The sequence below is a fragment of the Macaca mulatta genome, chromosome 20, assembly GCF_049350105.2.
Source record: "Macaca mulatta isolate MMU2019108-1 chromosome 20, T2T-MMU8v2.0, whole genome shotgun sequence".
Lineage (NCBI taxonomy): Eukaryota > Metazoa > Chordata > Mammalia > Primates > Cercopithecidae > Macaca > Macaca mulatta.
Genome location: NC_133425.1, coordinates 81,351,620 through 81,362,267, shown reverse-complemented (window position 1 = coordinate 81,362,267; position 10,648 = coordinate 81,351,620). Strand labels below are relative to the sequence as shown.

General features: G+C 48.1%; 1 long non-coding RNA gene across 1 annotated transcript in view; it reads right to left on the bottom strand.

Annotated features, from left to right (window-relative positions):
• The window catches only part of LOC144338313 (uncharacterized), a 279,087-nt gene extending 268,451 nt beyond the window's left edge, over positions 1-10,636 (bottom strand). The window contains exons 1-2 of the long non-coding RNA XR_013412315.1: positions 10,370-10,636; positions 8,972-9,230 (exon numbers count right to left, since the gene is read on the bottom strand). This is a non-coding gene — a long non-coding RNA (uncharacterized LOC144338313). The remainder of the gene's footprint in view (positions 1-8,971; positions 9,231-10,369) is intronic.
• Positions 10,637-10,648: the final 12 nt, after the last annotated feature.

Here is a 10,648-nt window from a genome sequence, read left to right as displayed (position 1 = left end):
CAAGAGTGATCCTGGCAGTATCCGCAGCAGCAACAACTCAGTGCATCAGTAGTACTGCCAACGGTCCTAGTAGTAGTCATAGTGTAACCACCCAACAGGGTCCCTTGCCCGCTGCCTAGACAGACCTGATTTATCAAGACGGGGAATTGCAGTGGAGAAAGAGTAAATCACGCAGAGTCGGCTGTGCAGGAAACTGGAGCTTTATTATTACTCAAATCAGTCTCCCTGAGCCTTTGGGGATCAGAGTTTTTAAAGAGCATTTGGCGGGTAGGAGCTTGGGGTGTGGGGATTATTGGTTGGTGGAGTTGGAGATGGAACGATCGGGGGTTGAAGTGAGGTTTTCTTGCTCTCTTCTGTTCCTGGGTGGGATCACAGAACTGGCTGAGTCAGATTACTGGTTTGGGTGCAAAATATCTCAAACACTTCTCTTAGGTTTTACAATAGTGACATCATTCCCAGGAGCAATTTAGGGAGGTTCAGACTCTTGCAGCCAGAGGCTGCAGGGCCCCTAAATCATAATTTCTAATTTTGTAGCTAATTTATTAGTCCTACAAAGGCAGACTGGTCCCCAGACAAGAAGGGGTTTTCTTGCGGGAAAGGGCTATTATCAATTTTGTTTCAGAGTCAAACTAGAAACTAAATTCCTTTCCAAGGTTAGTTCGGCCTACACCCAGGAATGAACAAGGGCAGCTTAAAGGTTAGAAGCAAGATGGAGTTGGTTAGGTCTAATCTCTTTCTCTGTTATAATTTGCCCAGCTATAATTTTTGCAAAGGCAGTTTCAGTCGTTGTAGGAATGATTCCAGAAGTAGCACATCCCGGGGTTGTGCTAAGTGTTTTGCGTATGTTACTAGAAAGGAGTCCGGATCCAGACCTCAAGAGAGGGTTCTTGGATCTCATGCAAGACAGAATTCCATGGCTCACGCCTGTAATCCCAACACTATGGAAGGCTAGGGTGGGCGGATCACTTGAGGCCAAGAGTTTGAGACCAGCCTGGCCAACATGACAAAAACCCATCTCTACTAAAAATGCAAAAATTAGCCAGACGTAGTGGCACACGCCTGTAGTCCCAGCTACTCGGGAGGGTGAACCTGGGAGGCAGAGGTTGCAGTGAGCCAAGATCACGCCACTGTACTCCAGCCTGGGTGACAGAGTAAGACTCTGTCTCAAAAAAAAAAAAAAAAAAAAAAGAAAAAGGAAAGAAAAGAATGAATGAATGAATGAATGAATTGGAGGTGAGTCCATAGAGTAAAGTGAAAGCAAGTTTGTTAGGAAAGTAAAGGAATAAAGAAGGTCCACTCCATAGACAGAACAGTCTCAAGGGCTGCTGGTTGCCCATTTTTGAGGTTGTTTCTTGATGATATGCTAAACAAGGGGTAGATTATTCATGCCTCTCCTTTTTAAACCATATTGGGTAACTTCCTGATGTTGCCATGGCATTTGTAAACTGTCACGGAGCTGGCAGGAGTGCAGCAGTGAGGATGGCCAGAGGTCACTCTCATCACCATCTTGATTGTGGTGGGATTTGGCTGCTTCTTTACTGCAAGCTGTTTTATAAGCAAGGTCTTTATGACCTGTATCTTGTGCCGACCTCCTATCTCATCCTGTGACTTAGAATGTCTAACTGTCTGGGAATGCAGCCTAGCAGGTCTCAGCCTTATTTTACAGAGCCTCTTTTCGAGATGCAGTTGCTCTGGTTCAAACGCCTCTGACACATATACTAATTCATTTAATCCTCATAACACCATGTGATAGGTCCTGGTCTTGTCCCCATTACACAGATAAAGACACTGAGGCACAGGCATATTAAGGAACCCCAAAAAGCAACCCTGACTAGGATCTGAACCCAGGAAGCATGTGGTCTTAACGTGGTAGCCACCCCTAACTGGAGGAACACACAGCTTCTCAGGAGACCTCGGCATTGCAGTGCTGAAAGGCATGTGGAGCACTGCAGCCTCCATTTGGCCACCTTCCCCCTGCCACGCATCATCCTAGGCCTGGGGAGGCCACAGTAACAGAAGCAGAGCCCAGCGCTCTCAATGCTCAGGATTGGTGGTAGGGAGGTCCCACAGCAGCAAAGAATCCCTCCAGAGAGGGCTGGGGGTGCTGGGAAGAAGAGAAATGGGTGAAGGGCGTGGAGGGGGATGGAGGGCTGTCCATTTTGGATGGGTAAGCCCCCCACCCACACCCATGCCCCACCAGAGGCAACATCTGAGCAGAGAGATCTGATTCACACAAAGGTGTGGCCACAAAAATGGGCAACCAGCAGCCCTTGGGACTGTTCTGCTGCACAGTCAGGCGCATGGCAGGCGTGAGAGCATGCAAGGTCAGTCCTGTTTCCAAATCAGGACCCCTGGGGGCCACCTGCCCATCATCTCAGGTTTGCTTTTCATCTTTCCTGCATCACGGGACCAGCCAACCTCAGGAACCACTTTATTCTTGGTCTGTTTTTAAAGCCCATGCAAAACTTCCAATGTAATTCCGTATCAAGTTGTAATTCCATATCAAGATGCTGGGGGACAGCATCCCCAGCCAGCGGAAGCAGCACATGCCAACCCTGGACAGCACGAACCAGGTGCTTCGGGAGCAGAGGGACCGGGTGCGTGGGGAGGGAGGAGGCAAAGCCCCTTTCCACTGCCCCAGAGAAGAAAACTTTTTCCATTCGAAATATTTTTGAAACAAAAAATGAAAACATCAGCCATAACCTCACCACTTTTGCAATTATATTAAGAAGTGAAAAGTCCCCCTTCTGTCCTTTTGCCCCAGCCATGTTTGGGAAATTAACAGGCAGGGAGGGCCTATCAAAGTGCAGAAAGCCATTTGCAGCTGACTGAATGCCCGAGGTCTCTGTCTCCATCCCTCTCTGGAATGCAGAGACTGCCCTTTTCTCAGCAGCTCCCAGCTCGCCAGTCTCTGGCAGCAGCCTCTGCCATGGCCTGAGAACACTGATAGCCACGGAGGTTAAACCAGCCTGGAAACTAAGACCAATGAAGGGGATGGGAGCTCTTCATCCTGACCTCAGGACGTGGGCTTGAATACCTGGTCCTCAAGTCCTGTATGTGGATCTTGGGGATTTTTGTTTTCATTTTGGTTTTCATGGCTACTTTCTGGATGGTTGGAATTTTTTGACAACTGACTTCCAGATGCACAGTGCGGGGGACAGTGACAAATAGGCCCAACGAGGAAACAAATGCAGCTGCCCAAGCCAGGAGGGGCCCAAATCACAGAACTTCACAAGGGCTCAGGATGACACCTGAGCTCCCCTGCAAGGGATCTGCTGCCTAAATTCACAGGCAAGAGCCCCGACAACCACCTTTCAGGAGGAGGTGAAAATGAGTTAACATGATCATGAAAAGAAAAGTTAGTTCTGAGGGTTATTATCAGCATGCCACGGACCAGATTCCAACCACAAAGGTAAATAAGAATACAAAAAAAAAAAAAAAAAATGAAGTGATCCAGCCAGCAAAAGCTGCCTTCGGGCAGCAGAAACGTTCATATTTTAGGTAGTTTCTTCAAGGAGCAGAACTGATCATGGACCACCCTCTAACAGAAGTGTGAGGTTTCTCTCTTTACATTCTCATGTTTCCTGCCTGCCCTCCCCCTTCTCTCTCTCTGTGTCTCTCTCTCTCCCCACGCACACCCCCACTAAATAAATCCTTATCCTACACTACTTGGTGTCTCTTCTCTTTCACTAAACTCTTTCCAACCTCACTCATTTATCCTGAAAAAACTGTCTTGATTCTTTATTCTGACTCTTATTACATTATTATTTGAGACAGGGTCTCACTCTGTTGCCCAGACTGACGTGCAGTGGCTCAGTCACGGCTGACTGCAACCTCTGCCTCCCAGCTCAAGCTATCCTCCCGCGTTAGCCTCCTAACTAGCTAGAACCACAGGCGCACCACCAACACGTCCGGCTAATTTTTAAAATTTTTTATAGAGACAAGGTCTCACTATACTGCCCAGGCTGTTCTCGAACTCCTGGGCTCAAGCAGTCCTCCCACCTCAGCCCCTCAAAGTGCTGAGATTACAGGTGTAAGCCACTGTGCCTTGCCTAATTATTACATCATTTTTGAACCATAAATCCCCCAGTAGAATACTGTTGAATGTGTAAGAGGAACCCAGACATCATTTTAAAGTGGCATCATAGCAACCCGTGCTGCACAGTCAGGCATATGGTAGGCGTGAGAACATGCAAGGTCAGTCCTGTTTCCAAATCAGGACCCCTGGGGGCCACCTGCCCATCATCTCAGGTTTGCTTTTCATCTTTCCTGCATCACGGGACCAGCCAACCTCAGGAACCACTTTATTCTTGGTCTGTTTTTAAAGCCCATGCAAAACTTCCAATGTAATTCCATATCAAGTTGTAACAAGACTATTTCACACCCTTGGTACTCAAAGTGTGGTCTGCAACCAGCACCACCGAGATTCCCCGAGAGCTGGCTGGAAATGCAGAACCCTGGGCTCTACCCTAGTTCTGCTGAATCAGAACCTGCACTTTCCAAAAACCCCCAGGGCACCCAAGTGCAAGTCGCAGCGCAAGAGAGGCATTGCCTTACACCAAAGTTTATTTATGCATTTGCACAAGAGTGTTTTGAATCTCCAGTTTGCACCTGCTTTGTCCTCTGTAGACAAGTCTCTTCCCACCCACCCCCACGTCCCTTCCCCAGGCTGCCTCCACCAGAGCCCTTCCAGCCCCTCCTGCTGGGTCAGATGCCCCCACTGATGTCCCACAGCGCCCAACTCTTAGCCACCTAACCGTAATTTTCAGTTTATCTGCCTCACCACTGGACTGTAAGCTCCCGGAAGTCAGGGACTGTGTTCTATCTGCAGTTGTGTCTCAAGTGCCCAGCACATAACAAGGACTCATCAAATATGTGTATGATTGAATTAAAATGGCTAACTGGAATTATAAGCACCTGGTACCCATTCCTGCTCATTCACAATCTTGCCCAGCCCTGTTATGACCAGCCTGGTCCTCAACCTCTTTGCTCTTGTCTGCTCACAGCTGGGGTGGCATTTGACCCTCTTGGCAGAGCCATCCTGGCTGCTTCTCCCAGGACTTGGGCTCCATTCAGGCCAGGTCTCTGGACTCTCAGCATTGGTGTCTGGGTTACTCATCAGATTGACCTTGGGCACTAGCTATGACCTTGGATTCCTGGGCTTCCTTCTACCTTGTTCCTGAGCCTTTTTCTCCACTTCATGCTCCAATTAATGGTGACTTTAGTTTCTTTATTACTCGTTATAGCTAGTCCCCTTGTCTGGGGCTCTGCTTTCTGCTTCTTACCTAGTTCATAGGCTCCCCACTAACATGGAAGTGTAGCTGTTCCCTGATGTACTAAAGCCTACCTCTGCTATCAGAGCTTCTGCACTGAGCAGTTGCCAGCACAGACATTCAACCTTCCCCTGTTTCTAAATTCCTCTTAGCTTTGCTCAGTCTTGACTTCCCCATGCTGGACTGGGCTTTGACCTGTAGTGACCTTCCATGCAGAGACTCTGGCCCCCTAACCTGGATTTCCCCTGACCCCTGCCATTGCAGCTGTGTCTGCGTTCCCCTCTCCTAAACCCCAAATTATATCCCAGACTTATGCTCAACAAATGTTTTTTGATGGATATGAAAATGGATGGATGGATGGATGGGTGGGTGGATGGATGGGTGGATGGATGGGTGGATGGGTAGGTTGGTAACTGGATAAGTAGATGGATGAATGGGTGGATGGGTGGACAAATAACAGATGGATAGTTAAAGAAGTAAAGGAGGAGTAAGGAATGGATAGACAAGTGAATCAATATATGAATAAATGAACAGATGAAGCGATGGATAAATAGACAGATGCTTGATTGATTGAGTCAATCGGTTGAACCATTCCAATCCTAAAAGTCCAACACACTGTAGCAGAGATTACCGGATCAACACTGGAACCTACAGTGACATCTAGAAAGCTGACCATGCCAAAAACCATGGTCTACAGAGAAGTATGAAAGCAAAACCCCTGCCCACATGGCACTTACAGTCTAGAGTACTTGGTCCCAGTCTGCTTGGGAACTTGATGGACAGGCAAGAGCCAAACTGAGCCAACCGTTGTTCATATCCTTTTCTTCCCTCACAGGTCAAGTTTAATGCTAGGATGCCTCATTGTTTAATCTGGGAACTGCCGGGTCTATCTATGGTGATGAACTCTGCTCAAGAAGCATAACTAGGCCGGGCGCAGTGGCTCAAGCCTGTAATCCCAGCACTTTGGGAGGCCGAGACGGGCGGATCACGAGGTCAGCAGATCGAGACCATCCTGGCTAACCCAGTGAAACCCCGTCTCTACTAAAAAATAAAAAAAATAAAAAACTAGCCGGGCGAGGTGGTGGGCGCCTGTAGTACCAGCTACTCGGGAGGCTGAGGCAGGAGAATGGCGTAAACCCGGGAGGCGGAGCTTGCAGTGAACTGAGATCCGGCCACTGCACTCCAGCCTGGGTGACATAGCGAGACTCCGTCTCAAAAAAAAAAAAAAAAATTAAGAAGCATAACTGAGATTCACTGATAGAAAAGACATCTATACCTGGAAATTCGCAACAGCTTCACACAGTGTTCTAATGTTACAGTGCTGTCTCCCCACTGCACCAAGAGCTCCTTGGAGCAGAAATGGCTTTCTTCTCTATTTACTATTGATAAAAGAAATGTAACTGAAATTACTCTGTACCTCAATAGATTCAACAAATATTTATTAGTCATAAAGTGGCAGACACAGAAACGCTCACCACATATTCCCTTTACTCCCTTAGGCTTCCCGGGCCCCAAGCTGCTAGACAGGGAGTGTGTGGCTAGATCTGGCTGATAAAATGGGAGAAGAGTTGACAGGCGTCTCTTTCAGAAGGAGGCAATAAAAAGGTCACATGTGATTCTCCAGCCTCTGTCCTCTCGGCTGTATCAGCTGAGGGGGCTGTGAGCTCCTGATGGTGAAGGAGAGCCCCCTCCACTGCCTCCCACCCTCTCCAGCCCACTGTTATCACATGCAGCTTGTGTAGTCCACAAACTCCTGCTGTGTTAACCTTTGAGATTCACTCCCGCAGCATCCCTCAGCCTAACCTAACTCACACAAATAAGAATAGCGGCAATGATCACATTTCCTAACTCCTTGCTTTATTCTGAATCCTTTTTTTTTTTTCTTTGAGATGGAGTCTCACTCTGTCGCCCAGGTTGGAGAGCAGTGGCATGATCTTGGTCCACTGCAACCTCCACCTCTTGGGTTCAAGCGACTCTCCTGCCTCAGCCTCCCGAGTAGCTGGGATTACCGGCACGTGCCACCACGTCTGGCTACTTTTCGTATTTTTAGTAGAGAGTGGGTTTCCCCATGTTGGCCAGGCTGGTCTCGAACTCCTAACCTCAAGTGATCTACCTGCCTAGGGCTCCCAAAGTGCTGGGATTACAGGCGTGAGCCACTGCACCCGACCTATTCTGAATCCTAATCACGGATTGTCCTACTTTGTTGAGTGAATGGACCTGTTCACCAATCAGCTTTTATTTATTTAGAAGGGCTCGACTCTGTCTCCATGTAAGGGAAAAATTGTAAAGTATTTAAAATCTGTCTTTGGTGGTCTTCTTCCTGTCCCCCTTCTTTCTACCTCAAACCCCCTGAGGGGTACCTGACCGACTTTCTTGTTCTCAAGCAATCTGCTCTACAGTGTGAAGGAACCGACCGGTAAGCAAACTCCCTCAGGGATATCTGCATGAGGGAATTTACATAAAGATCAGCTCTTCTCCATTCTCTACTGAGAGACAACCGAGCACCTCATCCCTGCCCCCTGCCCCACTAAATGAGAAGACAGAGCATCGCTCGGCTTCCCGCAGCCCCTCATGGCTGGCAGTGCAAGGTCTTCTTTTCCATTAGGGTCGAGAAAGAAGATAGAAGACAAGAGGGCTAAAGCCTGGGCTCCAACATCAGCCCACCCTACCACTCACTGGAAAGGCCTCAGTTTCTTTTTCTGAAAAATGGGGAGGCGTTCACTGTACCTACCTATCTTCGTTTCCTGTGGCTGTTGTTACAAATTACAAAATTTACTGGCTTACAACAGAAATGTATTCTCTCACAGTTCTAGAAGCCAGAAAGCTGAAAGCAATTCTGCTGGGCCAAAATGCAGGCGTCAGTGACGCCATGCTTCCTGAGGAGGCTCTAGGAGGGAATCCACTTTCCTGCCCCTCCAGTTTCTGCTGGCTGCCGGCCTCACTTGGCCCACAGCTTCGTCACTCCAGTCTCCACCACTGTGGCCACACCACCTTTACCTCTTCTCTGTGTAAAATCTCCCCCTCCCTCCCTTTTTTTTTTTTTTTTTTTTGAGACAGGGTCTTGCTCTGTTGCCCAGGCTGCAGTACAGTGATACAATCACAGCTCACTGTAGCCTCAATCTCCTGGGCTCAGGTAATCCTCCCACCTTGGCCTCCCAGGTAGATGGGACTACAGGGATGTGCCACCACACCCAGGTAATTTTTTGTAGAGACAGAGTCTCACTATGTTGCCCACTTGACATTGCATTTAGAGCCTACCCAGATAATCCACGAGAATCTCCCCATGTCAAAATCCTAAATTTAACCACATCTGCAAAGACTTTTTTTTTTTTTCCTGCCACCTAAGGTCATATTCACAGGGTCCAAGGATCAGGACATGGGAATCTTAGAGGAGACATTAGGTCATTAGTCAGTCTACCACACTACCCCATCGAGGCAGATACAAGTGCCTGATAAACATTAGCTGTCTTAACAATTATTCAACATTGTACCACAGGACCTCACGAGCATAAGAAAAACAAAATTGTTGTTGCTGTCACTGTTGTTGCTTAGTTTATGAGCCTAGAAAGGAGAACGGTCACTCCCTCAAACATTTGCTTGGAAACAGATGTGTCTGCTGTCTGACTGAGGCCTCCACTTTTTTGTAGCCACAGACCCAGCAACCACTTTCCTGAAAAGGGTCAGTCCACACGACTCACCAAGAAGCCTAGCTCAGAGGAACTGTGGATCCAGCGTCGGTGCACAGGCAAGGCAGAAGGCAGCCAGTCGGCAGGGCATTATTAAAAGTCAAGAGAAGTTGAGCCAGTTAACGTGGAGGAGGAGGAGCGGAGCCCACTCTCGAGCTGCTGCTGGGCGCCCAGAGACACAGAATCCCATGCCAAGAACCAGGAGCCTTCCCAGGACAAGGCGCTTGAGTTGCAGATTAAAATGTCATCTGATTTCTGCCCTGAGTATGACCTAAGGGGGAAAAAAACTCACTTTGAGAGATGTAAGTGGGGACAGAGAAGAGAATGCGGAAAAGGCTTCTGGCTGCGACAACTGCATGTGTTTGTCAGTGTATTTTTTGGTCATTTTACAGCAACCTTATTAACCCCTCAGAGGCTACAAGAAATTAACTTTCTTTTTGGATTCAAATGAATCCCAATGACAGGTGTATCATTGGGGGATTTTCACAGGGACTGGATATTAAAGATGATATTACATTTCTTTTTTGTGACAATACCATTGTGACTGTGGAGAAAGCTTTTATTCTTAGCAGACACTGCTAAGGCCTGTATGTGGTCTATCTACACGCCTGCCATTTACCTTCAAATAAGTCAGCAAATATTTTTTATGTATTTATTTATTTTTTTAGAGACAGGGTTTCGCTCTATCCCCAGGTTGGAGTGCAGTGGCATGATCATGGCTCACTACAGCCTTGACCCTTTGACCTCCTGGGCTCATCCTGCCTTGTTATCATTCTGCTTTGGCCTCCCGAATAGCTGAAACCACAGGTGTGAGCCATCACGCCTGGCTATTTAAAAAAGAAAAAAATTATAGAGACAGAGTCTCAATATGTTGCCCAGGCTGGACTTGAACTCCTGAGCTCAAGCAATCCGCCAGCTTCAGCCTCCCAAAGTACTGGGATTACAGGCAGGTGTGAGCCACGGTGCCTGCCCCAACAAATATTTCAGCATAGATACTAAAAGCAAATATGGTGAAATGGTAACAGCTGTCAAACGCGGGTAGTGAGTAAATCTTTCATCATCATTCTTCTCTCCAATTTGGAAAAGTTTTCAAAATAAAAAGTGGTGGGGTCGGGAGAAAAGACAGATGGTTAGAGGAAGCAAAGAGTTCTACTCACCATGTCCCCAAGACTGAACTTGACCTTAGTGGAGAGGTGGGGACCCGCTGAGGTTGGGAGGAAAGCTTCAGGGACCAGAGGTTTATGGCAGCAAAGATATAAAACCTGGGCCTCGAGGCAGGGGGCCCAAGAGAGAGAATGGGACAGGGAGAGAAAGCCACAACTAAGGTGCCTTCTCAGCACTGAGGTGTTAACAGAACCAAAGCCAGGACGCCCCCGGGACAATGACGGACTGGGTGTTCGGAGGCAGTACCTGTAGAGGAAGCACCGCAAAGCCAGCGGCCGCCGAGGCACAGGTTAAAGGCTGACCAGTCACAGCGCAGGGAGCAGGGGTGGGGTCCCGAGACTTGGGGTCTCCAGTGCAGCTGTTTCTGGGGAGAATTAGGAGGCCTGGGTTTTTGAAGGCGAGAGCCCAGCAAGGCCCATAGAATCCTGGTTTTTTAGGCCAGAGGACAAGCAGCCTGACGCTCCGCTTCCAGTCCACTCGCGGCTATTAAGCTGAACCAATCATGTGATCCCATTCTTTGCATGT